The 27,016-nt window shown below is 43.0% G+C and overlaps 1 protein-coding gene and 1 long non-coding RNA gene across 3 annotated transcripts in view; one reads left to right on the top strand and one right to left on the bottom strand.

Annotated features, from left to right (window-relative positions):
• The window catches only part of AGBL4 (AGBL carboxypeptidase 4), a 1,613,281-nt gene that overhangs the window by 1,503,024 nt on the left and 83,241 nt on the right, over positions 1-27,016 (top strand). The window lies entirely within an intron of this gene.
• Positions 10,204-27,016, bottom strand: part of LOC143788041 (uncharacterized) — a 120,705-nt gene continuing 103,892 nt past the window's right edge. Inside the window, exon 4 of the long non-coding RNA XR_013218540.1 lies at positions 10,204-10,428. This is a non-coding gene — a long non-coding RNA (uncharacterized LOC143788041). The remainder of the gene's footprint in view (positions 10,429-27,016) is intronic.

Raw genomic sequence — 27,016 nt, 5'->3', positions numbered from 1 at the left:
GTGCTAAACCTGGTTCATTTCTGTGTTTGTCATTTCCTCTTACCTCACCGTCATTATTTGTGGGGGGCTTCTATCCAGCTTTGGGGTCCCCTTCTCTGGAGGCAAGAAAGGTCTTTGTTTTCCTCTACTAGGGGTAGCTAGATTCTCCGGCTGGCGCGTGTCATCTAGAATCAACGTAGGAATGATCCCCGGCTACTTCTAGTGTTGGCGTTAGGAGTAGATATATGGTCAACCCAGTTACCACTGCCCTATGAGCTGGATTTTTGTATTCTGCAGACTTCCACGTTCCTCTGAGACCCTCGCCATTGGGGTCATAACAACAGCCCATGGAGTGTATAACAGCCCACATAGCATATAACACAGCCATGTAGTTTATAACAGCCCACGTAGCATATAACACAGCTCACGTAGTATATAACAGCCCACTCACGCAGTATATAACACAGCCCACGGAGTATATAGCACAGCCACGTAGTATATAGCACAGCCCACGGAGTGTATAACAGCCCACATAGCATATAACACAGCCACGTAGTTTATAACAGCCCACGTAGCATAGCATATAACACAGCTCAAGTAGTATATAACAGCCCACTCACGCAGTATATAACCCAGCCCACGTAGTGTATAACACAGGCCACATAGTGTATAACACAGGCCACGTAGTGTATAACACAGGCCACGTAGTGTATAACACAGGCCACGTAGTGTATAACACAGGCCATGTAGTGTATAACAGGCCACGTAGTGTATAACACAGCCCATGTAGTGTATAACACAGCCCACGCAGTATATAGCACAGCCCACGTAGTATATAGCACAGCCCACGCAGTACATTGCACAGCACACATTGTACATTGCACAGCCCACGTAGTACACTGCACAGCCCACGTAGTACACTGCACAGCCCACGTAGTATATTGCACAGCCCACGTAGTACATTGCACAGCCCACGTAGTATATTGCACAGCCCACGTAGTATATTGCACAGCCCACATAGTATATTGCACAGCCCACGTAGTATATTGCACAGCCAACGTAGTATATTGCACAGCCCACATAGTATATTGCACAGCCACGTAGTATATAGCACAGCCCACGTAGTATATCACACAGCCCATGTAGTATATTGCACAGCCACGTAATATATTGCCCAGCCCACGTAGTATATTGCACAGCCATGCAGTGTATAGCACAGCCCATGTAGTATATTGCACAGCCCACGTAATATATTGCACAGCCCACGTAGTATATTGCACAGCCATGCAGTATATAGCACAGCCCACGTAGTATATTGCACAGCCCACGCAGTATATAGCAATGTGGGCATCATATCCCTGTTAAAAAAAAGAATTAAAATAAAAAATAGTTATATACTCACCTTCCGTTGGCCCCGGATGCAGGCGAAGCGGTTACCGACGCTCCTTGTACGCTCCGGTCCCAAGAGTGGATTGCGGTCTCGCGAGACCGCTACGTCATCATCTCGCGAGACCGCAATGCACTCTTGGGAGCGGAGCGTGCGAGGAGCGTCGGTAACCGCTTCGCCTGCATCCGGGGCCAACGGAAGGTGAGTATATAACTATTTTTTATTTTAATTCTTTTTTTTTTTTGCTACGTCATCATCTCGCGAGACCGCAATGCATGGAGCGGTCACCGGAGCGTCGCGAGGAGCGGGAAAGGCTGGTTCTGGATGCGGGGGGCGACGGACGGTGAGTGTATAACAATTTTTTATTTTTTTAATTATTTTTAACATTAGATCTTTTTACTATTGATGCCACATAGGCAGCATCAATAGTAAAAACTTGGTCACACAGGGTTAATAGCAGCGGTAACGGAGTGCGTTACACCGCAGCATAACGCGGTCCGTTACCGCTGCCATTAACCCTGTGTGAGCGCTTACTGCGGGGAGTATAGAGCGGGCACTGACTGCGGGGAGGAAGGAGCGGCCATTTTGCCGCCGGACTGTGCCCATCGCTGATTGGTCGTGGCTGTTTTGCAATCAGCGACTTGGATTTCCATGACAGACGGGCCGCGACCAATGAATATCCGTGACAGACAGAAGGACAGACAGACGGAGGTGACCCTTAGACAATTATATAGTAGATTGGCATAATACTGATGAACAGAAAACTCTCATTGAAAAAGGGTGAATGGCAAGTGACTGTGTGAGAATCAGGATAGGTCATGGACATATTAGGCTGGTTTGTATGGAATGAGGGCAGCAGGACCATGCTTTTCGACAGCATGGTGGCTCAGTGGTTAGCACTGCAGCCTTGCAGTGCTGCAGTTCTGGGTTCAAATCCCACCAAGAACAACATCTGCAAGGAGTTTGTATGTTCTCCCCGTGTTTCCGTGGGTTTCCTCTGGGTTCTCCGGTTTCCTCCTACACTTCAAAGCCATACTGATAGGGAATCTAGATTATGAGCCCCAATGGGGACAGCGATGACGATGTCTCTAAAGTGCTGCAGAATTAATGGCGCTATATAAGGACAGGTACACTTTAAGAGTTATTCCCATAATAGAGATTTGACCATTGGGACTATGCAGACTCTTCTGTGCACCTACACAGCGCTCGGCTATTTTAGAAAGTTCCTATAGACAATAGAGTGAAGGCCGAGCACGCACTCCTCTGCTCCATTTAGAAGGGGCTCTGCATGTCCCCATTTTTGGGATCGTTCGGGGACCCAGTGATCACACCTCCAATGATCAGCATGATTTCCCCTGTCCACTAGTTAGGGGGTAACTTGCTGTTTTGGGAATAACCCTTTTACTATAAACCCATAGAAGTAATGCCATTTCGTGACCCTGCTCCAAATGTTAGCGGCTATTGTCTACTGAAGTAAAAGAAAAAATAAATAAAAGAATTAAGTAAAATAAAATTGCTAAATAATAAATCTGATATCATGAAAAACAAATTACCTTCATTTCTCCTTTGAAAGAAAATGTCAGAGAAATGTCAGCTATAATAAAATGTCTCCGTTATGAAAGATCACTTTGAATATTTGACGAATGTACATATGTAAATGTCTCCATAGTTTGACAGTTGAAAATTAAGTGAATTTATATCAGGACTCCATTGCACTGCAAAGCCATATTCACATGGTGGAGATATGTAACGGTGGAGCGGGTTTATACCCCTTTGGCCTGCGTCACACTCAGCGTAAGACAATACGGTCCGTTTTTTACGGCCGTAATATGGAGAAATGTTCCCAAAATAGTGATCCGTATGTCCTCCGTAGGCAGGGTGTGTCAGCGTATTTTGCGCATGGCATCCTCCGTATGTAATCCGTATGGCATCCGTACTGCAATATTTTCTCGCAGGCTTGCAAAACCAACATCTAATGGATTTATGTGCTCAAATGTCCGTTAAAACATATATACAGTATATATATATATATATATATATATATATATATATATATATATATATATATATGTCATTGAGACACATATATATATATTCTGTATTTATATTTAATTCAGAGCGATATATGTGAAAAGCCGGTAATTCAATTGCCGGCTTTTCATTTCTCCTGCCTAAACCCGACAGGATATGAGACATGGTTTACATACAGTAAATCATCTCATATCCCCCTTTTTTTTGCATATTCCACACTACTAATGTTAGTAGTGTGTATGTGCAAAATTTGGTTGCTGTAGCTGCTAAAATAAAGGGTTAAATGGCAGAAAAAATTGGCGTGGGCTCCCGCGCAATTTTCTCCGCCAGAATGGTAAAGCCAGTGACTGACGGCAGATATTAATAGTCAGGAGAGGGTCCATGGTTATTGGCCCCTCCTGGCTACAAACATCTGCCCCCAGCCACCCCAGAAAAGGCACATCTGGAAGATGCGCCTATTCTGGCACTTGGCCACTCTCTTCCCACTCCCGTGTAGCGGTGGGATATGGGGTAATGAAGGGTTAATGCCACCTTGCTATTGTAAGGTGACATTAAGTCAGGTTAATAATGGAGAGGTGTCAATTATGACACCTATCCATTATTAATCCAATTGTATGAAAGGGTTAAAAAACACACACACGTTATTAAAAAGTATTTTAATGAAATAAACACACCGGTTGTTTTAATATTTTATTGCTCTCTCAATCCACCTGAAGACCCTCGCTTGGCAAAATAATAAACCAACAATATACATACCATCCGAGGATCTGTCAGGTCCCACGATGTAAATCCTTCTGAAGGGGTTAAATCAATTTACAGGCAGGAGCTGTGCTAAAGCACTCGCTCGTACCTGTAATCCCTGGGTGCTGAAAGGAAAGCTGAGTGATCTGTACTTACATTGAGTTGCGGTGAGGCGCCCTCTGGTGGATGAACTCATATGAACTCGAGCGTGGGAACTTTTCCAAGGCTCCAGTTCATGAGGACATCCACCAGAGGGCGACTCAATGTAAGTACAGATCACTCTGCTTTCCTTTCAGCACCCGGGGATTACAGACACGAGCGAGTGCTTTAGCCCAGCTCCTGCCTGTAAATTGATTTAACCCCTTCAGAAGGATTTACATTGTGGGACCTGACAGATCCTCGGAGGGTATGTATATTGTGGGTTTATTATTTTGCCAAGCGAGGGTCTTCAGGTGGATTGAGAGAGCAATAAAATATTAAAACAACCGGTGTGTTTATTTCATTAAAATACTTTTAAATCATGTGTGTGTGTGTTTTTTAACCCTTTCATACAATTGGATTAATAATGGATAGGTGACATAATTGACGCCTCTCCATTATTAATCTGGCTTAATGTCACCTTACAATAGCAAGGTGACATTAACCCTTCATTACCCCATATCCCACCTCTACAGGGAGTGGGAAGAGAGTGGCCAAGTGCCAGAATAGGCGCATCTTACAGATGTGCCTTTTCTGGGGTGGCTGGGGGCAGATGTTTGTAGCCAGGAGGGGCCAATAACCATGGACCCTCTCTAGGCTATTAATATCTGCCCTCAGTCACGCCAATTTTTTCCGCCATTTAACCCTTTATTTTAGCAGCTACAGCACCCAAATTTAGCACATACACACTACTAACATTAGTAGTGTGGAATATGCAAAAAAAAAGGGGATATGAGATGGTTTACTGTATGTAAACCATGTCTCATATCCTGTCGGGTTGGGGAAGGAGAAATGAAAAGCCGGCAATTGAATTACCGACTTTTCACTAACACCGCTGCGTATTTCTCGCAAGTCACACTGCTGGTCCGTGTGGAATCCGTATTTTTCTCGCCCCCATAGACTTTCATTGGCATATTATTTGCGCAATACGCTGACAAACGCAGCATGCTGCGATTTTGTACGGCCGTAGAAAGCCGTATAATACGGATCCGTAATATACGGCTGATAGGACCAGACCCATTGAGAATAATTGTGCCGTTTGTTTGGCGAGTTTTACGGACGTATTTTCTACGCTCTTACGTCCGTAAAACTCGCTAGTGTGACGCCGGCCTTTGGGTGAATTTATTGTACAGGCTTCTACAGTATATGGTTCACAGAAGTCTAATCATCAATACCATTACTGTTGTTTTGTTCACTGATTTTTTTTTTCCTAAACCTTAGTGTGTTGAAACTTTTTTTCCTGACACAAAGTTCCAAATCCCTACAAAAATGTAGCCACCACTAGAGGGCGCAAAGGAGCTTACTGCATACGATTTATTAAATAAAATCCATATAAAATAGTATTCGGCGTAGCTCCTTCTAGTGGTGGATAATGGTAGTTATGTTATTTGTAAACCCTTCCCAATATCTTAGATACATGTCCCATACATATTAGTTGCTGGCTGTGTTATACTGCTAGTACCTGCCAGTAACAGCCATAACTGGAGCTAGCTGCGGTCCCTGCTGTTTAATCATACCATTCCAGTCATGCATTCCAGTGTGGGGGCGGTCCTAATTAGAGATGGGTGAACCCAAACATTAAAGTTCGGCGCCCACATAGAACACCTACTGTTCGGGCACAGACACCGAACATGGACTTCACCAGGAAGTCAGTGTTACTGTTCGGGTTCGGCTTGTACTCCTATGAAGCTTAGCCTATGACTACGCTTCATAGGAAACAATGAATTTCAGAACATAAAGCAATACTACTGTATTGCAGTTTCCAGGAGTTAGGAGTCATTGTACAGGAGGAAGAGGAGTGCTGTGATATCTCCTATGGTGAACAGTGGATCCTGCTTTATCTTCAGTGTATAGAGGTGTTATCAGTCATTGTACAGGAGGAGGAGGTGAGCTGTGACATCACCTATTGTGAATGGTGGATCCTGTGTTATCTACTGTATATAGAGGTGTTATCAGTCATTGTACAGGAGGAAGAGGTGAGCTGTGACATCACCTATTGTGAATGGTGGATCCTGCGTTATCTACTGTATATAGAGGTGTTATCAGTCATTGTACAAGAGGAGGAGGTAAGCTGTGCCATCACCTATTGTGAATGGTGGATCCTGTGTTATCTACTGTATACAGAGGTGTTATCAGTCATTGTACAGGAGGAGGAGGTGAGCTGTGACATCACCTATTGTGAATGGTGGATCCTGTGTTATCTACTGTATATAGAGGTGTTATCAGTCATTGTACAGGAGGAGGTGAGCTATGACACCACCTATTGTGAATGGTGGATCCTGTGTTATCTACTGTATATAGAGGTGTTATCAGTCATTGTACAGGAGGAGGAGGTGAGCGGCGAAATCACCTATTGTGAATGGTGGATCCTGTGTTACCTACTGTATATAGAGGTGTAATCATTCATTGTACAGGAGGAGGAGGTGAGCTGTGACATCACCTATTGTGAACAGTGGATCCTGTGTTATCTACTGTATACAGAGGTGTTATCAGTCTTTGTACAGGAGGAGGAGGTGAGATGTGACATCACCTACATCACCTATTGTGAATGAGGATCCTGCGTTATCTACTGTATATAGAGGTGTTATAAGTCATTGTACAGGAGGAGGAGGTGAGCTGTGACATCACCTATTGTGAATGGTGGATCCTGTGTTATCTACTGTATATAGAGGTGTTATCAGTCATTGTACAGGAGGAGGAGGTGAGCTGTGACATCATCTATTGTGAATGGTGGATCCTGTGTTATCTACTGTATATAGAGGTGTAATCAGTCATTGTACAGGAAGAGGTGAGCTGTGACATCTCCTATTGTGAATGGTGGATTCTGTGTTATCTACATTATTTAGAGATGTTATCAGTCATTGTACAGGAGGAGGAGGTGAGCTGTGACATCACCTATTGTGAATGGCAGGTTCTAGGAGATCTACTGTATATAGAAACGTCACATTACACTGTAACCATGTCTGTGAAAATAATGTTTTCTTGTTATTACAGAAGTATCATTTCTCCTGGCGGAGATCGACATGCTAAGCATGCCGAGATGAGGAGACTTAAAGCCGCAATGCTCCTCTGAGTAATATGCTAATTATGCAAATTGTCTCTTCAGAGAGGAAGAGAACTAGAACTCTAGTGTCACCTATTGGAAGGTAGCGATCCTACAAGTCAATGTTGACCCTTTAACGAGCCTAGTCACATGAGTTAGAATAATAGCCAAACCAGAATCTCAATTTGCAGACACTGTGTTTCGGGGTTAAATGGAACCTGTCACCCCAAAAATTGAAGGTGAACTAAGATCACCGCCATCAGGGGCTTATCTACAGTATTCTGGAATGCTGTAGATAAGCCCCCGATGTGTCCTGAAAGATGAGAAAAAGAGGTTAGATTACACTCACCTGGGCGGGCGGTCCGATAGGCGTCGCGGTCCGGGGCCTCCTATCTTCTTACGATGACATCCTCTTCTTGTCTTCATGCTGCGGCTCCTGCCTGTTGAGGGCAGAGCAAAGTACTGTAGTGCACAGGCGCTGGGCCTCTCTGACCTTTCCTGGCACCTGCGCACTGCAGTACTTTGCTCTGCCCTCAACAGGCAGGAGCCGCAGCATGAAGACAAGAAGAGGACGTCATCGTAAGAAGATGAGAGGCCCCGGACTGGACCGGACCACCCCGGGACCACCCCTGGGTGAGTATAATCTAACCTCTTTTTCTTATCTTTCAGGATACATCTGGGGCTTATCTACAGGATTCCAGAATGCTGTAGATAAGCCCCTGATGCCAGTGGGCTTAGCTCACCTTCGATTTTGGGGGTGACAGGTTCCCTTTAAAGGGTAAACATTGACTTGTAGGATTGCTACCTTCCAATAGGTGGCACTAGAGTTCTAGTTCTCTTCCTCTCTGAAAAGACAATTTGCATAATTAGCTTGTTATTATAAACATTGATTCTAGATTAGACTATTTCAGATTTTCTTACTTATCAAACATTAACTATTTTCATTGTTTGGGGAAATAAGTAAAAAAAACATAGGCAATGACTGTGGGAGGGGATGCTGTATTAGCATTTTAGATTATTAGAGGTTCATTATAGGGTAAGTGGTCTCACAAGCAGTAAGTACAGCGTTTGCTGGAAGGAATATCTTGGCAGTAAGTCACTGGGGAAAAATGGGTTAATTCTGAGCAAGAAAACCCAGAGCCAGCGGCAGTGACGACTATTTACTTTTCTCCGCTTGGCATACATGGAAATTGTGTTATCAAATGTTCTGTCTGATCCTGTCAGCTTTATAGCGATCGCTTCAAACAATTTAATGTTGCTGAAAGCACACAGTTACAAATTATAGACTTTTAAAGTTATTTCACAGTGATAATGCTGTCAACCTCTAATACAGCTTCTTAAAAGGCGCAGTGACGATAATGACACACGGAGAAGCAGCGAGTGGAGGCGCCCGATTCCTGCCTTTGTTGCTGTATTGATATCTTTTATTTTCAGTCAGATGTCTGTAGCGTTCACTCACGCGCTCGGCATCGTGTCTGGGTGACAGGCGATCACAGGCAGGCGGCAAAAAGGCATTCTGGGAATGAAATGGGGCCAATAGCAAAGGAGACGAACGCATCGATTCCTGGGACATTTCCTGGTATATTGTCCCAATCCTGGGCCCCTTCCTGGTATAATGTCCCCCATTCTAGGCCCCTTCCTGGTATAATGTCCTCCGTCCTGGGCCACCCTGGGCTCCTTCCTGGTATAACGTCCCATTACTGGGCCCCGTTCCTGGTATGATGTCTACCACTCTGGGCCCCTTCCTGGTATAATATCCCATTACTGAACCCCTTTCTGGTATGGTGTCTACCATCCTGGGCCCCTTCTTGATATAATAGTCCACATCCTAGGCCCCTTCCTGGTATAATGTCTACCATCCTGGGCTCCTTCCTGGTATAATGTTCCCCATCATGGGACATTTTGCTGGTATAATGTCCCAATCCTGAGGCCCTTCCTGATATAATATCCCCCATTCTGGGCCCCTTCCTGATATAATGTCCCCCATCCTAGGTTCCTTTCTGGTATAATGTCTACCATTCTGGGCCCCGTATAATGCCCCAATCTTGGAACCCTTCAGTTTTTCTCCAGGACATTTTATAAAGATGGAAACGATTATTCTTACCCCTTCCAACCCACTCCCACGCCAACGCAAACTGCCATGCTTGGTGTTATAGTTCTGAAGCCGCTAGAAAGTTGTCGCTGCATTATAGTATATACTGTGAACACATTTGATTTAACTTCTTCCTGCCAAAATATTACTTTATCACCCATCCAGGGGAGAGGTGATGATAACATTTACAACCAACTGCTGGGACCCCCTATCGACTTAGCCCCCCATTTGAATAGAGCGGAGGTCTCGCATGCACACTGCACTCCATTCATTGTTTATGGGATGAACGCTGCCCCAGAAAAACTTGCAGGATTCCTGAGATTTACTAAAAATTGTAGAAACCGGATGTTTTACAGTGAAATCAGCATTTTGTGTTACTTTCTTCTTCGGAGTGACATCTTAGAATTTTCAGTGATTCGCACTTAAGTACAAACAATACGGGAGGTTCATCTATATTAAAGGGATGCTAATCATCTCCAGCAAATATCAACCGACAATATAAATGTATTCTGTCTACTTCAAGGCCTGAACGCTTAAAATACATCAGAACCGCTCCTTTCATTGTCACCTGTGCAAATTTGTTTAATCCCCTCCAAAGAATCCTCAAAGTTTCTCCTTTGTCTTCTCTAAGTACACTAAGTAAGAAGCGGGCGCAGAGGCAGCGGCGCAGAGAAGAAAAGCTTCTGTTTATATCTTGGCTCTGATATTCTTTTGCTTCAAATACAATGTAGATCAACAAATGAAAGCCGCGTTTATTCAGATAATGCCGCGGATTTACCATAATGGCAGCTTGTTGTTGTATTTTTTATATATTTTTTTTTTCTGGTATTGACAGTGCACATTGGAGAGATGTAAATGAGCAGAAATGTGCTGCTGTTCGCAGATATTAGTAAAGCACAGTCTGAGATCTCTTCATCTCCATTTTGATATTTGATTGTTCTTCATCGACTGGGGAACCTGAAAAATAAAAGAAAATAAACTGTGGAATAAACTGCTGGAGAAGTGGGAATCAACTACACGCCCTTACACTATACAATATTCATAGATTTAAAGAAGCCCTCCTCCTTCTCCTCTTCCTTCTCCTCCTCCTTCTCTTCCTCCTTCTCCTTCTCCTCCTCTCCCTTCTCCTCCTCTTCCTTCTCTTCCTCCTCCTCTTTCTTCTCCTCCTCTTTCTTCTCCTCTTTCTCTTCCTTCTCCGCTTCCTTCTCCTCCTCTTCCTTCTCCTCCTCCTCTTCCTTCTCCTCTTCTTCCTTTTCCTCCTCTTCCTCCTTCTCTTCCTCCTCTTCCTCCTTCTCTTCCTCCTCCTCTTTCTTCTCCTCTTCCGCTTCCTTCTCCTCCTCTTCCTTCTCCTCCTCCTCTTCTTCCTTCTCCTCCTCTTCTTCCTTCTCCTCCTCCTCTTCTTCCTTCTCTTCCTCTTCTTCCTTCTCTTCCTCCTTCTCTTCCTCCTCCTTTTCTTTCTCTTCCTCCTCCTTTTCCTTCTCTTCCTCCTCCTTTTCCTCCTCCTCTTCTTCCTTCTCTTCCTCCTTCTCTTCCTCCTCCTTTTCTTTCCCTTCCTCCTCCTTTTCCTTCTCTTCCTCCTCCTTTTCCTTCTCTTCCTTCTCCTCTTCCTCCCCCTCCTATCAAATTTTTATCCCATTAAGTTACTAAAATCATCCTATTATACAGCACTGTGTACTTACAATTGCTCATTTTGCCTTTCTACCCAGCTCATTCTTCTCTTTTCAATTAGGTCTATGAATCACGTGATTAAAAACAGACTAGATGAATCTTTCTAAGCTCTATGTAGAAACAGGAGGTCAATTTTCTCTGTACGAGTCACTGCAAAAGTCTCCGGCAGGGGGAGAAGAGCGCAGCGGGGTGAGAAGTTGAAGAGGGATATGATAAATGCAGGGCCAAGAGACTTTTTGTTTCTACATAGAGCAAAGAAGAGAGAAGAATTAGGCGAGTAGAAAGGCAAAATGAGCAATTGTAAATACACAGTGCTGTATAATATGATGACTGCAATATAATAAGAGGAAAAAACTTTGATAGGAGGAATACTTGTTATAATTCATATGTATATATATATATATATGCTCAAATGTGATCACCCCCTTATAATTGGGGGATGTGGTTGGCTTCAGTACTAGACAATCACATTATCATTCATTGTAAATAGTAGTCAGTGAACGGCCGCCGTCATTTTCAGCGATTCTGATTCACTGCTAGATTCCCATCAGATAAAAGCGTTCCTATGAAAACTACTGCAAGCGGCCTAGTTAGTGATATATCGCTGGAATCAGGGTCTCTGTCCCTACATCATGCTGCTCTCAGATGGGGTAGCAAAAAACTGGTGCCAGATTCCCTTTAACTATGATTTGTGATACTGAAGTTGATTCAGGTTAGTTGTAATACCAGACACCGCCTATAGTGGTGGGGGGCGCTGTTTCTGGAAGAAAAATGTTTTTATAAAATCATATGAGCCACAGTCCAATACTATAGCAGGTTATCCTCTAGATGTGATAATAAACTGTTCATGGGGGTTTTAGGGTAATAACTATGGAACAAATTACAAGTGCAGTATTTTTTTTTTATGCACGTGCACAGTTGCCTGCCATAGATCGATGCATCCGCTCCCTTGTGCTGAGATATTGGCGCTTTCTTTGTGCACACATTGAGATGCCAGCTTTACATGTGATTTTACTGTGAGCTGTCCACGGTGCTGAAGTGATGGGTCCTGACTCCTGACAGCTGCTGCTCCCTACAGTAACTGAGCCATTACTGAATGAAACAATGTAGTCACACTCCCCCCAGGGTCACACAGAATTCTGCACTAACTGCATATTAATATGTTTATCAGATTATTTACTGAATATTCCTTAGTCCTGATCTTATAACAATGCAGATTTCTTAACCAGGGGTGGGTGTGATTGCAAGACGGACTATTATTAAGTTCTACAGCAAGTAATTAATCATCAGGGATTTTAGTAACATGATTACACTACTAGAAAATTCTGCACAGGTCAGTTACAAAAATGGAGGTAAGTACTGTAACTGTAGTATACCCTGCACATGGGCCACTACCTACACAATCCTTGTTACATAATGCAGGTTCAATCGGTGAGGTGGGGTAGTGGGGATACTGGCAGCTGTAGACAAACAGGTTAAGTCCTGGAGACCACTGACAGGTAGCGGGGTTACTGGCACCTACAAACAGGTGAAGTCCTGGAGACCACTGACAGCGGGGTTACTGGCACCTACAGACAAACAGGTGAAGTCCTGGAGACCACTGGCAGCGAGGTTACTGGAAGCTGCAGACAAACAGGTGGAGTCCTGGAGACCACTTACAGGCAGCGGGGATACTGGCAGCTGTAGACAAACAGGTGAAGTCCTGAAGACCACTGACAGGTAGTGGGGTTACTGGCACCTACAGACAAACAGGTGAAGTCCTGGAGACCACTGACAGCGGGGTTACTGGCACCTACAGACAAACAGGTGAAGTCCTGGAGACCACTGACACCGGGGTTACTGGAAGCAGCAGACAAACAGGTGGCATCCTGGAGACCACTGACAGGTAGCAGGGTTACTGGCACCTACAGATAAACAGGTGGCATCCTGGAGACCACTGGCAGCGAGGTTACTGGAAGCCGCAGACAAACAGATGGAGTCCTGGAGACCACTTACAGGCAGCGGGGATACTGGCAGCTGTAGACAAACAGGTGAAGTCCTGGAGAGCACAGACAAGTAGCAGGGTTACTGGCAGCTATAGACAAAAAAGCGAAGTCCTGGAGACCACTGACAGCGGGGTTACTGGAAGCCGCAGACAAACAGGTGGAGTCCTGGAGACCACTGATAGGTAGCAGTGTTACTGAAAGCTGCAGACAAACAAGTGAAGTCCAGGAAACCACTGACAATTACTGTGTACAGACAACTAAAAGAGTTACTAGGAAGCCTTAATACCAATTCCCAGGTGTGTGTCCTGAGAGGCCTTATATAGGCCTAGGAAATACAACACATGGGATCAGGCCAGACTACTTGTAAAGCCAGATGTGGAGCACAAAGGCTAATGGACCGGGGTCAGGGAGGCAAACCATGGATCCAGGACATGTGCATAACATCGTAGCAGCTACACAGATATTACATATATAGATTTGTCCTTCTGTACCTTTACTCTCAACTGGACATATCCTGAAATGAGCAGCAAAACATGGTCATCCTAGGAAATAATGGGATTTTGTCGTATGAGCGGAGACTGTGCAAAATACGTCAAGACAGTGGATATGGCACAACATGATAAACTTGGTAGAACTTGTTAGGCAGGTAATTCTTCTTTATGCCTTTTGGGTGGTAGACAGAGATGATGGAGGAGATGTAAGGTGGTGCAGAACTGTGGAGAGCTTTGCGGGTGAGAGAGAAAAGTTTGCATTGTATTCTGTAGCAGATGGGTAACCCGTGCAAAGACTGGCACAAGGGGAGGCATCGGTGTAACGGCTGGACAGAAATACAACCATGGCTAACAGATGGATATTTCATTCTACACCTGACTACTTATTGCTTAGGTTACCTTACCAAATCTGCAGCGTATCAGCGATGGTTGGTCTTTAAGGCAAGGTGGGGGCGCTTGTAAGCTCTATGTTTTAGAGTCTGCAAGCGCTGCTCTGAAGCCGGTTTGATTACAGGATTGGGCTAACTTAAGGGCCACTGTGTTCCTCCGATGTTCCATAGACAAAGCTGTCTGTGCTTTCAGGATGGGAGAACACTCAGTTCGTGCTAGCGGCTCTGCCATGCCAATGTCAGCCTGTAATGGTTGCACTCCCTCCAGCAAGCAGAAAACTGGGAGGCAGGGGAGCAATGTGCTCCTGATCATAGAAAATGTGAACACCCTTTTAATGGAATTTGTGGAACAATAAGATTGGACGTGTCACATGAAGTTTATGTTTTGTTTAGCAAAATCTAGGTGTTCTACCAACTTTAATGGAGTTCTAGATAATCTGTAATGAGACCTGTATCTATTAGACATTTATGGCACATACTACTGATATACTATAGATAGGACAACGCCTATAAAAGAGACAGACCTATTGCATGTGCAACCTATGCGCCATTGTATTTAAAGTGACGGTACATAAGAAGGACATTTTTCTATATCTGTAGAAACAAGCGCAGCGAGCCGATAACCCAGAGCGTTAATAGTGGCAGCAGGTATTCATGGATAACTTATAATTACTGCTCAGGAGCCACAATGCCGCTCAGTTTTGCTGATGCTCTCAGTTCAATTGCCAGCGGCATGTCCGAGGATTACTGCACATCACTCAATGATCCCTTCTATTGAAACAAAGTGTCAGCCGTCGCCCACTAATCAATGATTTCACGACGATGCTTTGTACAGTCAATGCCGCTCACAGCTATTAAAGCTACATTTTTAAAGTTAAACCTGCAGGAATATCACACATATAAAGGCAGCGGGCGATCGTGTCGCCTCCTGGGGTCATCTGCCCCCCAAATCAGCTGTAACCATATCTGTCATGCACGCAAAGGAAACCTTAAAAGGTGAGAAGAGGTCAATGGGGCCCCGCAGGCATGGACGTGTTATCATATTAGCGGCTGGTTATCTTTAGTACCTCTGTTCAAGTGTCACCCGCAATTAATACATCTCACCGCCCTGACAGTTCACACCGCAAGGCCCTAAAGACACCATTTAATCGGTGACGCCGTCATTAGCCTTAAAGGGAAACTGTCGACAGAAAGTTACCTATTAAACCCGCTTTAACTAGCGGACATGTTTTACTTCAAATACCGCTCTGAAGGTCGTCGTCTAATCCAGGCGGCATTACCAAGTAGCAGAAACAATGGAAACGGAGACAAAAAAAGGAATCTGTATCCCATATAAAGCTGCAATCTGCACATGTTCGGCCCGACCCTATCCTGTAATAATGTATTGTTCACGCCACCAGCTGCAGGGATTGCAGTCGCACCCACAATCTGATGTTTGGGGGTCATGTTGGAGATTTTGCATTGTGGCCCACGAGCGTCAGGTTAGGGCATATACAATAAATGTATCCATGCACTCACAGATGTAAAAAAAGTCAGGCAGGTTTACGCTGGACTTTTATTCACCGTATAGAAAAATGTTATCTGCTTTGCTCTTCTATAACGTTTTATGACGCAAAAAAAACTTTTGCGCTGCAGAACTTATTTTTAACACTGGAACCTATATGCAATATAACCCCTAAGATTTCCAATTTTATTTCCTCAGTAGCAAACAGGTTGACATTTTCCTAATTATCTTATATGCATTTTATTTTCTTTAGGCATACATATAAAAAACACAACTTTATTTGCAGGTCTGTATTGTGTTCACAGATACACTGTCCACCATTGTGGCGGTATATTCCTTTAAATCTATATTCATGAGACTTGGAGCTGTTCTCATTTTTATACTACTAGTAGTTTTACATATGTGAAATACAATGTATGTTCTATTTTTCTCACTTTGCTATTCCATATCTATAAATACGCAAGTTTTTGGGGACCACAAGATTTGTATGGGCTCACCAGACCCTGTATCTTTTGGTATTATAGTACAAATGGATATATCAAGTCACTGGAGGACTCAGACAGAAGATGGCCTCCGTGCAATGTAGGGATTCACTTTTTGGTAGTCGCTAGGTCCACACAGGTACAAAGCTTCTTGGTGCAAACAGGAAAGTTTATTAGACTTCATAAACTTTCACCATAATGGAAACAAACAGCCATTCCATCCGCATAAAGGCAAACCAAAAACAAACAGTAGATAAATAGACCATAAGATAACACAAGGCAGCACGGTGGCTCAGTGGTTAGCACTGCAGCCTTGCAGCGCTGGGGTCCTGGGTTCAAATCCCACCAAGGACAACATCTGCAAGGAGTATGTATGTTCTCCCCGTGTTTGCGTGGGTTTCCTTTTGAAACTCCGGTTTCCTCCCACATTCTTCCAAAGACATACAGATAGGGAATTTAGATTGTGAGCCCCATCGGGGACAGCGATGATAATGTGTGCAAACTGTAAAGCGCTGCAGAATATGTTAGCGCTATATAAAAATAAAGATTATTATATTAACACGGGGTCACCCGTCCAGAGGTCTTTCCACATCCATTCACAGACCTAATCAGCTTCTAACAGAGCAGAGAAGTACACCAGACATTTGTGATGATGGTGTTGGGACTATAGGTGTTAACCAAGTCCCTAAAACTAGGGATGCCCTAGTCTCTACCTGTCCCCCAGATTATTCCTGAAGGTGGAGATGCCGGGTTCATGTGCCCTGTTATGCTACTGTATGTATATCAACCCCTATCTGTCCCCTCTCCAACCCAGGGTAGTGGGAAGATGAAGTATATAGGAACAAACTAACCAGACAAACAAGGCAAGATGGAAAGGGATAAATGAAAAATACTAAATCATACAAAATACATTCACCAAACAACAGCATTGGATACAAGGGAGTTAAAAGAAATAAAAATCAAACAGGAGAAGTGTTGTGAACTCTGTTTTTGGGCTCCCTCTAGTGGTCACAAGCGGTACTGTGTAGTGTTGTCTTTCTGCAGGTTGGCAGCATCAGCTGGTCCGTTATCCTTGGTTGGTTTCCTATTTAGTTCACCTGGATACTCAGTTCCTTGCCTGCTCTCAATGTATTCAGTGTTCTTCAGATTCCTTGTGACTACCTTGCTCCCAGTCTCTCCAAGACAAGCTAAGTTTTTGTTTGATCATTTTTTGATTATCAGCATTTATTATGTTTTTAGTCCAGCTCGCTAAAATGTGATTTCCTCGCTTGCTGGTTGCTCTAGGGGACTGAGTTTCTCCCCCCCACACCGTTAGTTGGTGCGGGGGTTCTTGAAATCTCAGTGTGGATATTTTGTAAGGGTTTTTTACTGACCGCACAGACCCCTTTACTATTTTCTGCTATCTAGTATTAGTGGGCCTCATTTGTTAAATCTGTTTTCACCCCTGTGTATGTGCGTTTCTCTTACCTCACCGTTATTATATGTTGGGGGCTTCTATTTCTTTGGGGATTATTTCTCTGGAGGCAAGAGAGGTCTTTCTTTCTCTTTAGGGGTAGTTAGTTCCTCAGGCTGGCTCGAGACATCTAGGATTTTTAGGCACGTTCACTGGCTACTTCTAGTGTGTTTGGATAGGTTCAGATTTGCGGTCAGTCCAGTTTGCCACCTCCCTAGAGCTTGTCCTATGTATGTTACTTAGCTGGAGTAATTTGTGATCCTCAACCACTAAGGATCATAACAGTAGAGCAGGCCAGGAACTGAGTATCCAGGTGAACTAAATAGGAAACCAACCAAGGATAACGAACCAGCTGATGCTGCCAACCTGCAGAAAGACAACACTACACAGTACCGCTTGTGACCACTAGAGGGAGCCCAAAAACAGAGTTCACAACAGAGAGGATGAGGATTTGCACACAGACAAAACTACAATCAACAATCTCCAAACGCCAACTCCAACCACAAGCTACACCTCCAACTCCAGAACCAGGCAGCAAGAACTAACACTGGCAATCACTAGGTGCCACTGGGTGTGGCTAACACTGAACAGCTGAGACAATCCAGGTAGGAAAGCTCTAGGAGCTTCAACTGAGCACGTTAACCCTTGCACTACTAGCTAGCAAGCAAAAGATCTGCACAGTTTAGTATGATGGTGAAGTACTTCTGACCATTGCAGAAGTATTTGAAGCCAGACGCAGTGGTCTTCTGGTTCCTCTGTCATGGTATCACTGTGACAACGTGTTTCCAACTCTACTCCTAGACAGCTGAGACAGCTCAGCTTTCTTTTTAGCAGGCTGCACAGGTTGCTCCAATGATATGTCTGTCCCTGCATCAAGTACATCACAAAAATGTGGTGCATAACGGGCCTTCCTCTGATCTATTGTTACCATTACTCTAACTACTGCTATCATCAGTGATCTGTATATAGGGATGATTTTTTTCCCGGGGACTCAGAGTTGCAGGACTGTGAAATAATGCATATATTTTCCAAAAATAAGATTTGCGATATCGATTATTTGTTGGAGAGAGAAGAAATCCCTATGTGTTCTGTAAAAGAAAGGAATCCCAAGATCGTAGAATAACTCTATCAGTGGATGTCCCTTATAATTGTAAATCCATACTGCAGCTGCTGCGGCACCAGCAGAACTTTCTTGCAACTTAGCAGATGCTGTTGTGTCCTTGAAACTCCAGACGTTGACATACGCTACAATAATGCTGACTATTTTCTGTAGACATGACATTAGGAATCACACTCAATTTAACATTTTTTTTTTTTTTTTTTACAGAAATGCCAAAGTGTTATTTACAGGCTCGTTCTAGAGCCGCCGAGCGGCTGAATGTAGTACAGACGGCCAAAGACCTACACATCCGGCAGCCGCTCGTTATCCTATCTGTTATTAAATCAGCAATTAATTTCCCGCTACCTTTAGAGTCTCGTAATATCCTGCTGCAGTTATTAACCATTCACGTGCCTGAAAACAGAGGCCATGCGAGAAAGTATTGGGCCCCGAATAACACAAGCCGCTAATACCTGCGAATGCCCGGCTGCGTCATCTGGATATTGTGTACAATGCCCCTAGATTCAGCTGACAAATCGGTTACAGCTTCATAGAAAACCAATTCATTTTCACTGACCCAGGAAAAGGCGAAGAATTGTCTGGGCCCTTGTGGAATAATGCAACTGCTTAGCTTAAAGGGAACCTGACAAGTGGAAAACGGTGCCTGATCTTCTGGCAGGATGTTATAGAGCAGGACGAGCTGATCGGATCAATAGACATTTTTGTGGGTAAAGTTTCAGTAAAACTTGCATTTTGTTCATTGAAATCCCTAGTAATTGTGTGCATGAGTCCAGTGGGCGGTCCTAGCCAGTGATTGACAGTCTCCCCTGTGTGTCAGTGCATGCAGAGATAGCTGTGAGTCATTAGGACCTCCCACTGGACTCATACATACATTTCCACAGGGCGGCGTTAATCAGTGATTCACAGTTTTTCCTATATGAATGTACATGCAGAGGTAGCTGTCAATCATTAATAGGACTTCCCACTGGACTCATACATACAGGTCCACAGGGCGGTGTTAATCAGTGATTCACAGTTTTTCCTATATGAATGTACATGCAGAGGCAGCCGTCAATCATTAATAGGACCTCCCACTGGACTCATACATACAGGTCCACAGGGCGGTGTTAATCAGTGATTCACAGTTTTTCCTATATGAATGTACATGCAGAGATAGCTGTGAGTCATTAGTAGGACCTCCCACTGGACTCATACATACAAGTCCAGAGGGCGGTGTTAATCAGTGATTCACAGTCTTCCCTATGTGAATAGAGAAAGTTGTCAGTCAATAGTAGGACCTCCCACTGGACTCATACATACAAGTCCAGAGGGCGGTGTTAATCCATGATTGACAGTCTTCCCTATGTGAATGTACATTCAGAAATAACTGTCAGTCATTAGTAGCACCTCCCACTGGACTCATACATACAAGTCCAGAGGGCGGTGTTAATCAGTCATTGACAGTCTTCCCTATGTGAATGTGCATACAGAGATAGCTGTCAGTCATTAGTAGGACCGCCCACTGGACTCATATACATTCAAACACTCAGGATTTCACTGAATAAAATAAAAGTTATTCTGAGTCTTTCCATTAAACCTTTATATCCTTCCGCTCAGCTTCTTCTCTATACCGTGCTATCCACAAATCTGATTATATGTAAAATATGACGGGTTCCCTTTAATGGCCACAGTAGTTTAAACAATCATTGCAGAAATCTTTAGGATAAGAAAAAAAATTATGATATATTTGAAAAATCTGCTTATTTTCCACTTATGAGACACTTTTCCTTCTCCTGAACTCATCATTCATTCTGAAAAATAGCTGAAATACGTCTTTGTCAAAGTAAAGTTTACTGCCCACAAACTGAGGTATCAAGTTACAGCTCTTTTTTTTTACTGTTTAGAATGGGGAGGGAGTAGTGATGACCAATCCGCTCAGTGAGAGGCAGGGAAATGGTGTTGCAGCTTCAAGCAAGCAACTGTTCTAGTACATTACAGTGCTGGATTCACAGCAGCACAGCTCATTAATGCTTTATAACATCCTCCATGCTGCTGCTACTTCTAAACATGCGCTACATAGAGACAGAAGAGCGGGGATCCCCCATGTATGTGTGTGCTGTGTATGAAATACATCATAACAGCTAGTCTCCACCCATTAGCTCAGAGAAAACTGAAAGAGTGAGAGCCTGCGGAGAGGAAAACTGGCAAAAATACAGGAACAGATCAAAAATAGTGTTATTCCCATCTACATACATAGGATAGCTTATTCTGAAATGACAGCTACACTTTAACAGGAGCTGTACTAATCTGTATGCAGTGATCTATGCCCCACTGGAGGCTTCCGGCAGCTACAAATTTATTATGCTATCATTTGCTCTTAGTGAGGATATGCCTGGTGTATGTGACTGCACTTTGCAGGATCCTAGATTAGGTGAGTATATGATGTTTTTTATTTTAACATGTCAAACAACTGTGGGGGCATCATAAAGTATGGGGGACCCTCATACATTTTAAGGGCTGGTGTGGGGGGCCCTCATACAGTGTGGGGACTACTGTGGTGAGGTTGTCAAAGTGTAGCTGCTTTTATACAGCGTGAGGACCATTATGCACGTGGGTGAAAATGTGGGGGCCATTATACAGCGTAGGTGAAAATGTGGGGGCCATTATACAGCGTGGGTGAAATGTGGGGGCCATTATACAGCATGGGTGAAATGTAGGGGCCATTATACAGCATGGGTGAAAATGTGGGGCCTTTATACAGTGTAGGTGAAAATGTGGGGGGCCATTCTACAGTGTGGGGGCCATTATACAACGTAGGTGAAAATGTGGGGCCTTTATACTGCGTGGTTGAAAATATGGGGGCCATTATACAACGTAGGTGAAAATGTGGGGCCTTTATACTGCGTGGTTGAAAATATGGGGGCCATTATACAACGTAGGTGAAAATGTGGGGGCCATTATACAGCATAGGTAAAAATGTGGGGCCATTAAACAGTGTGGGTGAAAATGTGGGGCCATTATACAGTGTGGGTGAAATGTGTGGGTCATTATACAGCATGCATGCAAACAGCGTCAAACTGTGGTGTCTGGGGCCCACAGGAGGAACTGACCCTAGCGGCCCACCCTACAGCTATATGTAAATACCTGTTAGCCATTATCCCTTGGTATAGTGGAGCATTGACTGTAAAATACAGGTGGCTCTTGCACGTTACTGTGCACCACCATAACTGGGATGTACAATTACGGTACTTTGCATCAAAGGGGTTCTTTAATTAAAACTCACGGATCCATGTGTAATCAAACCACATACTACCACCACAAAGTGACCAAATAATGCTACTTACTGTACAAGGGAGAAATACTGCCACAACATGACCAGACCACATATTACCACCACATAGTGACTGAATAATACCACATACTGACGTCAGCTGGTGGCCATGTTAACTATTGCAGTGCAGACTTTCTGCACCACAATACATTTCAACTAAATGTGCGTCCTCGGATGCACATTCAGTTTAAACCAACGGGCCCCCTCTATGTCCTGCTCAGGGACCAGCTGAGGACTCGGGCACACCGGAGAATCATCTGGTGCCCCAGTCCAACCCTGGATGCAAATGTGGGGGCCATTATACAGTGTCAGTGTAATGAGGGGGCCATTATACACCATCGGTGTAAATATGGGGGGCCATTTTACAGCAAGAGTGCCAATGTGGTGACCATTATGCACATTGCAGTGTGGGCGCAAATGTGGGGTCCATTATACAATGTGGGTGAAAATGTGAGGTCTATTATACAGCATGGTTGCAAACGTGGGGTCCATCATGTAGTTTAGGGGCCGTTATCTTGTATGGGAGCTAATGAATGCCATTATATGGTATACAGTAGGAGCTAATGTGGGGCCATCATACAGTGTGGGGACTATTGAGGGATCCATTATACAGTGTGGGGGCCATTATACATTATGGGAGCTCATGGAAAGGCCAACATACAGTTTGGGGGCGACTGTAGGGGCCATCTTAGATTGTGGGAACCCTCAAAGTGTAAGGACTAGTGAGGTGTCCATCATACAGTGTGGAGCCTACTGTAGCAGTCATTATACAGTGAGGGGACCACTGTGGGGGTCATTATACTGTGTTTTGGGAGAACAATATATTGATTCATATATCATAAACATTTCCCCGCAGAGTGACGTGAAATCATGTTTTGTTTTTTGTTTTTTCAAATCTGGTAATTTCTTATTACTTATCTCGGGATATGTTCAGCCAAAATAAAAAATAAGAGGAAACATCTGTATTTAAAATGACCCATCAAAGGGTTAAAAGTTGATGGTTTCTTTTATCTTAGCTTTTTTAGGCTTTTCCTGAATAATCTGCATTTTTTTCTTCTTTTTTTCAAATCCACCATACGGTTCCAGAGATATGGATCTTTATAGGGCTACGTTTTATGGTATTATGGGTAATGCAAATCAGCCTGAAGACACGCCCCAGAGGATCCCTTGAGTTACACCCCTAAAGGCTATAAAATCATCACTAAATAAAAACGCCCATATCTCTGGAACCGGATGGCACATTAAAAAAAAACAAAACAAAAAAACACAAATACTCAGGGGAGCAGGGGAATAAAATAATAGCAAAAAAATGTACACTTTTGACATGGTGACAGGTCCCTTTTAAATGGTTATTCCCCCAAAAAATCAAATTACTTGTTGATCACTGGGGATCTGACTGTGACTGCTGTTATCCTAGTGATATCAAGATTGGGGCTTTGGAAGCCCAAAAATGGAGATCTGCAGCCTCATCTTGCATGAGCATGCACGGCCTCCATTCATTGACTATGGAGTTGCCGATCATAGTCTCAGCTATTTGTGACAATAAATGCGAATGATCATCTTCACTCCATTGAGCACAAGGTTGCAGAGCCTCGTTCTTGGGCTTTAAAACCTCCAATCTCGGGATCACTTGGAATCTTAGTGATTGGACCCCCAGTAACAGATAATGGATAGCTAGACATTTTTGAGATTAACCCAGCTGTTTGTCAGTGCTGTAGACAATGAATGCACGTGATCATCTTCACTCCATTGAGCACGGGGTTGCAGAGCCTCGTTCTTGGGCTTTAAAAGCTCCAATCTCGGGATCACTGGGAATCTCAGTGATTGGACCCACAGTAATCAGATAAGGGATAGCTAGACATTTTTGGGAATAACCCAGCTATTTGTCAGTGCTGTAGACAATGAATGCACGTGATCACTTCCACTCCATTGAGCACGGGGTTGCAGAGCCTCGTTCTTAGGCTTTAAAAGCTCCAATCTCGGGATCACTGGGAATCTCAGTAATTGAACCCACAGTAATCAGATAAGGGATAGCTAGAAATTTTGGGGAATAACCCAGGTGTTTGTCAGTGCTGTAGACAATGAATGCACGTGATCATCTCCACTCCATTGAGCACGGGGTTGCAGAGCCTCGTTGTTGGGCTTTTAAAGCTCCAATCTCGGGATTATTGGGGATCTCAGCGACTGGATCCCCCAGTAATCAGATAAGGGATAGCTAGATTTTGGGGGGGCATAATCCTTTAATTAGAATTCACTCTCCTTCCTGCCTCCGACACTCACAGAACTGGTGGACGATACTTGTTCATTTACAGGCTTGGAACGATTGACTATGGACACACGATGCTCAACTTTCTTCATTTCTGTACACAGCTCCACTGCAAAACAATAGCAGTTATGGGAACTATAGCTGAAGATGACGGTATTAGTGCTGCTCCTATGTATTCTAATCAGTCTGGGGATCCATGATTAATAATGTGCAATGATATCACTTTAACTACAAATATTACATCTGAATAATCCCTTTCCAAAATAATATCAAAAAGTGTTAACAGTAAAAATAAAATGCTTCCTATTATAAATAAAAAAAAAAAAAAAATGCGGGATGGGGGTGGTATTTCCCAGTAGGAGAGGTCCTGGGGTATAAAAGTTGGCATATTTCTTTCTGAATTTCCAATTTTCAACTTCACAAACATAATGCAGAACTAAGACAAATGGCTGTAACTCTAGCACCCTCCACTGGCAGGAAATGTGTACTACATCAGTCACACAGGAACTTTTATCTGAAATTACTAGAAGAATTTAGTTTATTCTCAAAACCGTAAATGCAAAAAACTGTTCCCATCTATAATAATATGATAATTAATATGCCGCATTTAGAAATACAACGAGAAGTCAGTTTTACTATAGGAATCTGCGTGAATCACAGTTTGAAACTGATTGGATTTTCAAGGTTAAAACAAGGACATTCTTCTCCGAGATCAGAAAGCAAAATGGAAACTGCTTCCAAAGATTGGAGGGAAGAAAGAGAACTTAAAATTGCATTTCTTTCTTCCACCTTTGATATCTCACACCCAGCAAACATACCGTAATAATGTGATATGGAAGTGACAACATTAGGACAGGACAGGCTATAGGCAGATTTTTTTTAAAGGTCCAAATTTTGGCATAGTTAACTTCCTTTACTAAAGCAACAATGGGAAGTGATAGCTGCTGGGTTATCTGACCGTCACTACAAGGTATATTAGGTTTACTAGTAATATCCTACTAGCAATATCCTATGTGAAAAAATAATTAAATAATTGTATTTCCAAAGTGATTCCAGCTCAGATTTGTGTAGATATTGCTAATTCTGACATTATATTAATTCACTATAGTTAATATATATATATATATATATATATATATATACACACACACACGTGTGTGTGTTTATATATGTATTCTTATTGTTTTTGCAAATATATATGTACTTTTATTTTATTTGTAAATTATATATATATATATATATATATATATATATATATATATATATATATATATGACACGTGTCTATAAATGCAAATGTGTGTGTGTATATATATATATATATATATATATATATATATATATATATATATATATATATATATATGTATGTATATATATATATTTAAGTGTTATGAAAAGGAATTACAGAAATCCATTTTAGTTCAGTAATTCAGATAGTCGGATAATTCAGTGTATATACCTATACTGTATGTACATGTCTTACATTCCGATATAAATGTCGCCATGCACAGATTCTTTATAACTGTAGGATAAGGTAATTATGGGGATCCATTAAGCTTATTGTAACTGGGTTTTTTCTTCTGGGTAAAATGATGAAATTGATGCAGATTTATTCAACTAGATGGGAATTTCTTGGCATCTGTATAAGCCATTGTGGAGTGAGCGCCACCAAGTGGCGTCTGCAGGCAGTGAAAATATAATCATTTAAAGTACCACTCCGTTTTTTTTTTTTTTTACCATCGGAAAGGTATTAATAATGTACATTTCCTTCACTGGTGGACACAGATAGAAAATGGCCCCTGTGTAAGAACAGTATACCGGCCCTTTTGCCATCCAATAGCGTATCATAATGCACAATTCCATCTTCTTTGGAGGTGACATTGGCCCCCTTACCTCCTAGGACCCTATGCAGTTGCACAGGTTGCACCAATGATATGTCTGCCCCTTGTGTGTAGTAAAATACTACGAATTGCCATCTTCTTTTGTTCCCAACGCCTTTTTGGTCCCTTTCTGCCATCTTGTGACTACAGCTCTGATTGGCCGAAAGTTACTGCTAGCGGTTATTAACTTTCCACGTAAGTCTATGAGAGCCGCGTTCTGGCCTCCTTCTGAGGCTCCTAGACTTATATTGAGAAGTGACTTCCAGTCCGCCCAGCAAACACTGGAGCGATTCGGCAGGTAACAACTACGGTGACGCAGTACAGAAGAGGAGAACACGGCGCTGGGATCTTTTACTACAAGCAGGAAACACATTACCGATTCCTATTCGGTGGTGAAGTATAAAAAAAAACACTTGGAGTGGAATTTTAATGGAGACTTTAATAATGATGGTTTAGGCATATCATTCCTGGATCGGTAGGAGTGCCAAGAGTCAGACTCATATCCATCTGATACCGACGGCCTATCCTAACATCAAAGAACAGGAAAACCTCTTTAAAGAATTTGCCCACTTTTGGGGACCTTTTTTTTTGTGTTTGTTTAAATGCATGTATTGGAGGCTAAAAATCATTTTTGCAATAGGGTTTTATTGAAAATGTTGCACCTTTTGGCTTTTACTGGCTCATTGCTTCCTTGCAAAGTTAACTTTGATGTGTCCTGTTGTGCTCAGAAAACACAAATGAGAGCTACAAACTCCCTGTCACACTGTAAAGACGAGCTCAGTGATGGCTTCTTAGTCAACTCATTCTGCAGCCACCATCAGCCGATGCAACGCAGGGGATATACAGTTATATGAAAAAGTTTGGGCACCCCTATTAATCTTAACCTTAATGTTTTATAAAAATTGTTTTTTTTGCAACAGCTATTTCAGTTTCATACATCTAATAACTGTTGGACACAGTAATGTTTCTGCCTTGAAATGAGGTTTATTGTACTA

The sequence above is a fragment of the Ranitomeya variabilis genome, chromosome 8, assembly GCF_051348905.1.
Source record: "Ranitomeya variabilis isolate aRanVar5 chromosome 8, aRanVar5.hap1, whole genome shotgun sequence".
Classification (NCBI taxonomy): domain Eukaryota; kingdom Metazoa; phylum Chordata; class Amphibia; order Anura; family Dendrobatidae; genus Ranitomeya; species Ranitomeya variabilis.
Note: the sequence above shows the minus strand (reverse complement) of the source record. Positions and strands in the feature narration are given on the sequence as shown.